This window comes from Teleopsis dalmanni, chromosome 1 (genome assembly GCF_002237135.1).
Source record: "Teleopsis dalmanni isolate 2A chromosome 1, ASM223713v2, whole genome shotgun sequence".
Taxonomy (NCBI): Eukaryota; Metazoa; Arthropoda; class Insecta; order Diptera; family Diopsidae; genus Teleopsis; species Teleopsis dalmanni.
The window spans coordinates 26434518-26442212 of record NC_051846.1 but is presented as its reverse complement, the minus strand read 5'-3'; the positions used below and the strand labels follow the sequence as shown (position 1 = coordinate 26442212).

Below are 7695 nucleotides of genomic sequence, written 5' to 3'. Positions count from 1 at the left end.
GCACCCACGCAAACCGAGAACTACAAGCGCCAAAGCAATTGGTGTCAACACCAACAACTCGAGAAGTAGCAACGCAGCTGAGTTTTATGGGATGTGATTTGAGAATAACACATTTTCATTTAATTTCAATTAAATTGATTTTAATTAATTAAACAGAAAGCCAACGTCTTTGGTTTGTAGAATTATGTAAAGTTAATTTAACAGAACTAAAATAAAAGAATTAAGTCGCAAACTACAACAACATTTTATACTTGCCCTCAACGTGGATTCAGAGTAAATGTAGAAAAAAATTTACAAAAGTATATTTTGTAGTTAAGAACACAACGTAGTAAAAATATAAACAATATGATTAATTAAAATTAATTTCTGATCTTTTAAATCATTTTATAAAATATTTTATAATACTATAAATAATACTTTATAATTTAAAGCATTCAAGATTTAATTTTCTATTTTTAATCCTGCAACCCGTTCTAATTACTTTAGCTATATAATTTTTATATATAATTTTTTATTTACGTTACCCAGTTCTGTACCGCTACAAAATATATTTAAAAATTTATTGTATTTTATTTAAGTCTGAGAGACTTGCATCGATAGGCCTGAAAAATTCATTCTTCGTCTAGTCAAAGTAAGACTATGCACTCGCCCCCAATGGGACTGTTAGTACAACAGTACTAACATAAGGTCCTGTAGTTCATTGCCATAAAAATTGTAGTTTTAAAGGTCTACTTTTAATTTACTTTCATTTTTTTAACACTATATCCAATCATTTCTATACATTAATGAAGCCAGTCCTGAAAGAAAATTTTTCAGATTTACAATTCCGGATTAACTGCTTTAATTAATTCCTGATAGTTACCAACGATCCTCTGAGACGATAAAAAGGAATAATGCATACCCTACATATATTATTGGACACTCATTAAATACTTCCACAGGCTTATGGCCATACCAAAATTTATAAAGCACGGCATTTCGAATATCTTGCTTTAATATTCAGTTTAAGGCGTTGTAATTTATACCGACTCGTTATCATTATTTATGCATTTTCTAGAGTCAATTTTGATTCTTTGCAATGAAACTTTAATTGACACATCACAATATAATATCAAATCAGCTAGCATTATTCAATTTGTCAAAAATTTATTCTAAGTGAATTTAAGTTTTGCCCTCAGTTTACATTCATCTGTTTCATAATGCTCACTATGAAGCATATAGAAATTATCCTCATCCAAACTAAGCTTGAAAAAATATTTAAATCAGTCAGTAGGGGTATCTTAATGCATTCACTTATACAAATAAAACAATAGATAATTTTGTAGAATATGAAAGATATATGAAAAAATTACTCCCTGAATTTCAGTTTGTGCTACGAGAGTGCATACTTACCAGTACTTTACCAGCGTCCTTACAAAAACTAAGGGCATATATGTTACTTTTGCGCTCCAAATAAAACACGGCTAATATATTTTTGCAGTAGTTAATAGGCCAAAACACTTACTTTAATACATTTTAAAAAATATTCAGTAAATACAAAGATTTCTTATCAAAAAACGCACCAGTCTTTAAAATATATATTTTTTATTAGTAAATAATTAAATTGTAATAAATTAATCAATATAAAGAATATTAAAGCTTTGATGAAGACTATTTCTACGTCATTTATTACTACACATTTGCCGTTTATTATAGATAAAATATAAGTAGTTCTTATTATAATTATGTGTGTTGTAAAATAATTGAAAACCTGCATCTGCAAGCTTATTTTAACTAATAATACATTATATATTTCTTCGATGTAAAATTATTTTCTTACGGTCATCTAAGATGATGACATTCACACAATATTGGCACAAGGTTACCCACAAACATTCCCAGAAGGTATTTTTCATGTTCACGATTAGTTTAGGTTGTGAAATTTTTTTAAAATATACTTAACAAAAAAAAATATTTGGCAAGTATATCATGCATATATCATGATGGCCCTAAGCCTATAAAATTTGTACTTTAGAAAATTGTACTTATTTTTATTTAACCATAATTTGTTACAACTAATTTAAAAAACAATTGTGTAATTACTATATAATATTTATCATAATTGACAGTAATGCAGGCCCTTTTCATTCTATAATATTAACACCCTGAACCGATTTTGAAGCTGTATCTCCGACTTTTTAATGTAATTGAACCAAACCTTTATGGTTTTATGCAGAGCCATTACAGATTATTCTTAACTCACTGAACCAATACGATTCATTGCTCTATTATATACTATGTGATCCGATATAAAGTTGGTTACTTGGTTACTTATCTGATAATACCTTTCAAAAATGTTCAGTATGGTGTTGTAGTTAAAAGTTTGTTGGGCATTTCGATGACAGATTAGTCGATGAAATTATAGATAAAGCTTAAGATCGTTAGTATTTAAATAGTAAAGACATCATTCAGGAAATGATCTAAACTGTGTACATGAAACTGCTTACAAAAACAATATTGATTGTCTTTTAAACTAAGTGGAAAAAACTTAATGAACCAAATTCTTTTAAGCAAATTATAAAACAAAATTTCGAAACAATTTTGAGGTACATTAAAATAGATAATAACAAATAGTTCACATTAAACTGATTGCCCAAGAAGAAGATGATATTGTTTGTTTGGTTGGATTGGATTGGATTGGAATGGATTGGAATAGTATCATTTATTATGAAACATTACTACCCTTAACTCGTGATTGATGCAGTTCAAATATGAAGTTGGAAAAATTGCTATTGATCCAGCACAACGGCATTATGATTTATAATGATTAGTCTAGAAAGCATACTTTGTTGGAAACCAGCCATAAATTTTTGGACATCATATGAGAAGCTTACATTTATTCCGTTTAGAGTGCTGCAATTTTACGGTAAAAGGATCCTTTAATTTTATCGCTACAACATCTTTTTATTGGCGTAGAATTATATTTAAAGAATAACTTTATAATATAATATAAATATAAATATAATACTTCAGAACTCTGCAATAAAATATTACTGTTACTAAATAAATAATGATGATCTTAGAAAAATATACAATATCATGTTATTAATATTACTATTTAAATAAAAATTAAAAGTTTTTATTTTGAGTAATGACAACAAACACGCTTTGTCCGATATTATAATAATCAATTTATGTTTTTAAATTTAGAGATTACCTATGAATCTCTATCTTCAAAGATCTATTTATAATCTACTTCTTATTGGACACTCAATTTATAAAATCTATCTAAGCAGAGAACATAAATTAAAATTTGGTTTAGCCTTCGAATATGTATAATAACATCAATTGTATTTAATGAAATTCCGGTTAAATTTGGAATGTCTTGTTTCTCTGCTTCGAATTTAGGTATTGTATAAAGATTTAGCTTAAGTAATATATATAATATTGTACGTATTATACGAAGAACCCGCTGTTTAAAAAATTATGCCAAAAACGCCGACAAAAGTTCTTTGAAATCAACACTGCAAACATGCATCAATTCAGATATCATCAAAATCTCTCGAACACAATGTCAAGTCTCTAATCATATAAGAAATCTAATCAAATCTTATGAGCCATTGTTCATTCTCACCTCACTTAGTCTTAGCAACTTGAATTCATGTAAGTTACTAACTCCTAAGCAGACAATCTTTCGCACAACCAAATGTCAAAGTAAATAAAAATCAAAAGCGTATTTTTTTTTTGAAATAAAAAGCCCAAAACTTCAAAATTTTACGGCGTAAATTAAGTTGCTTAAAAAGTTTTCGGTTTACGGAAAACAACAAAAATTCTAAAATTTCATGCAGATTTGATTTCCAAATCAAATAATTGATCTTAATGCCACGTCAAATCGGGATTCTGTGGAATGCTGAAAGCGTGACTTTAATAGTAAAGCGAAGTCACCGTAAAAAGATACAATTTCAAACCAAAGAGTAGAGCTTTTATCGAGATTAATTTTAATTTTGATTGTTTTTTTTTTTGATTTTTTGAAGTGCACGAAAGAAACGGTTTCTTGCATGCTGTCAACGTAACTCAATACGTGGCTGTAACTGTTGACGTACGAGTATTTATGCGATTCCAAACCAAATAGGAAGATTTGACTAATATATGGAGTTTAGTGGTATTTGTTTGTTCTTGAAAAACATCTAAAAGTTTTTCATAAACAAATATATTTAAAAACTTTTTTTTGTATAATATAAACTCCAAATTTGTCAAGATATATATGATTGTAATATATTTTACTATTTATATACGTAAAGTCATTGCCAAAATTATTTGAGAGATTGATTTTTGAATCATACATGACAGCTTGTTGATCTTGATTTCGTTCTAAATCCAAGAAATAATAAAAATAAAAGGTTTTTATTATGTCTAACAGCTGGCACATTTCAATCTAACATTTGTTGACGAAAGAAGATAAAACTATATTAATATATATATATACATATATAACAAATCAAATATTTTGGCTAGTGAATCTTACTTTCAACAATAAGTTATAAAACAAAATTTATTTCTCTTAATGCATATATATTGTTTTATTATTTTCATTTTTATAATGTTATTTATATACTTTTATTATCAAATAATTTGTGTATTAAAATTGCAATCACATCGTATATTTACAACTAAACAGATACAAAAATTATTACTATATTATATATCTTTTAATCTATGTTCATCTCAATACTGTTTTGTAAGGAAATGTTTGTGATAACTCTTCAAGTAGGTATTACGCTACTGAAATAGTCAAATAAAGTCAAAAATAATAATAACATATTAAATAAATCATTTTAAATTTAATTTAAATACATTTTAAAGTATATAAATTCATTTAATTAAATTTTAATTTATTAAAAATTAAATTAACATAAATTAAATCGAATTAAATAAATTTAAAATTAAAAAATTCTTATATTAAATTAAATTTATTTATTTAAGTTTCGTACCCGGGCTATTTAAGCTGTATTTAAAGCGTTTGTATATTTTATTTTTTTTATTTTAGTATATTCAATACTAGATACTAGTATATACAATTCGTAGATCAAATTTTTTATTCTGATCCTGAGGTATCCAAATTTCTTATATCTGAAGTTAAGACATAGGTAACAATGAATGCAGGTCTTCTATATATCTATGAATGATACCACTATCTCTAAATGTTATCAATTTTTTTTGTCACAAAAAATATTATTCAGTTTACCTGCACCTTTTTAGTTTGAGAGAAAACATATCAGAATATCACAGCCTAAATAAAAGAGTTAGAGTTGTAAACAAATCATTATAAATAAGACTTCGCAGTCTTGAGTTGAGTTAAGGTGAGTGTACTGGGCATTAACTATTAAATGATTTATATAGTGGACTTTATCTGTAAACCAAATTTCTTTCCATAATTTAGGTAAAGTTAGTTGTAATACAAAACATACAAGCAGGTCGCAATGTTTGCTATACTTTTATCCTTATTATATTCTGATACTTAACATAATATATAAGTGCTTATTAACAGTGTAGAGAAGGCTAAACTTTGGAATTTTGTTTTTCTCTTGTTCTCTGAAAATATTGATACTATTTAAACGTAATTATCATAATAAAAAAATATTAACCGATTTAGTGATGAAATTTGACTGCTAGACTTTCAATACTTATAGGGCTTATTGTTTAGTTAGTTTAGTAAAAATCAATCGAAAGTGAACTTTAACAAAGTTGATTCATATCTTCACACATATAATTTAATACCATTTTCTTTTAAGAATATTCATTTATGTATAAACAAATTTGGATTCCTGACATAAAATCTATTGACCACACATATTTCAACCTACTTTCTCATTTCTGACTATATGATACTAAGTTATTATCCAATTCCATCAGATTTCGCTGTCAGATGTCGTTGCCATTCTAATTAAATTCGCTTCTCTTTATTAATATCTTTTTAGATTCAGATATTTAAGTGTTTGCTGTTTGCTGTCATGAACTTACAAATTTTTTAAAATTTTGTCACTTAATCCTTAAACCTTACCATTAAGTCTTTATAATTTCTTAAATAAGCTAGAACTATGAAAGTTAATACACTTGTCCTAGGGTATGACTTTTTCTGAAAATGCTTCAGAGATCATTCACTACTTTAAATATTACTATAATTACCATATATATATTCGGATGGTATTACTTAATCTTTATATCTTGCAAAATTTTCCCACACTTTTCGTTAATTCACATGATTCAATATTGAGTATATTAATATTTAACTACTATTCATATATTTAATTGCTAAAAACCCCATTTTTAGTCTTATTATAAATTGATTTTAATTATAAGGTATGTAAAATGTTAAATAATTTGTTCAAAGCTTGTACAAATAAGAATTATAAAATTAATTTAATAAAAGCACAAAATAAAATATAATTACTTTGCTATTGAATCAGCGGAGATATAAAAAAAATCAAATGTCGGCAACTATAAAACAAGTTTAATATCAAAATCTTGACGAAAATCAAACCAAATTATCTATGGCAATAAATTTATGGCATTTTTATTATGAACATGAAAAAAAATTGCTATTGAAAATTATTGGCAATAATGGCAAGTAATTATATTTACAACGACTCGAACACTTGAGATAAAAATTTGTTATATTGCCTCATAATAAAATATTATATTAATTCTTACTAACATAAACAATGTGAGTTAATAATTAAATAAATATTTAAACTTGTAAAATCAATCTAAAAGGTAATAAAACGCAAACAAGCTGTGAATAGCTTAAAATTTCATTACAACGCATTAAATATGCGATTTTTTTCCCTCTAAAGGTTCATAAAAAAAAGGCAACGAGCTTATCTTGCACTGTCTCTTTTACTAGCAGTACATTTTTTCATTGTCTTCGAACTTGTTTGCTTCTCTATCGGCACACGATTTGAACTACTTACCTTCATTTTCTTCTTAATATTTTTTTTTATACTATTTTTAATATAAATTCAATTTATATTTATCAGATTAATATTGTTTAGATCTTTTAATGTCAACTGTCATACATGTATGCCTTTCACCTTTCTAAATGTGCATAACATTTATTATTGAGAAAATTACATAGATGAATAGTTCATAGTCAGTTGGAAACTCCACTTTGCACCACATAAACAATATCTTTCAATGGTTTAATTCTCTATCAAAATATTTATTTGCCCATTCATAAGCATTCGATTTGGTTAAAATTTCAATATAAGAAGTTCTGCTGCTTCATGGTGGATAACGAGTTTTATGGCTTTCTTCAGCTGATTGAAATTATTTAGCCTTTACGAAATTCTTACTAACTTAATCTCCGTTCTTCCAATGTAACGCTAAGCAAGTTAAAAACATACTGAAAATACATAATGCTAACTCAAGAACAAGTTAGTTACTTACTGCTTATTTTTCGAATTAATCTTTTAAACTCAAAATTAATTCTCTTTTACTAACGGTTTTAACCTTATTGAATCTTGGTCAAAACTATACAAACATTTTTACTCGAAGTTGAAAAAAAATAGAGAGAGAGAGAGGAGAGAGAAAAAGAGAGAAATAAAGTATATGAGTCAAAACACTAGCATTGATCAGACAACTCTTATACTAGGTTTTTGAGTCATTTCTATGCTATAGCACCTATGTACGTTTTAAAATAGCGCAAAATAGGAGGCA

General features: G+C 26.4%; 1 protein-coding gene across 1 annotated transcript in view; it reads right to left on the bottom strand.

The window, feature by feature from the left end:
* The window catches only part of LOC119672781 (cyclin-dependent kinase 14-like), a gene marked incomplete in the record, with an annotated part of 829514 nt that overhangs the window by 146906 nt on the left and 674913 nt on the right, over window positions 1-7695 (bottom strand).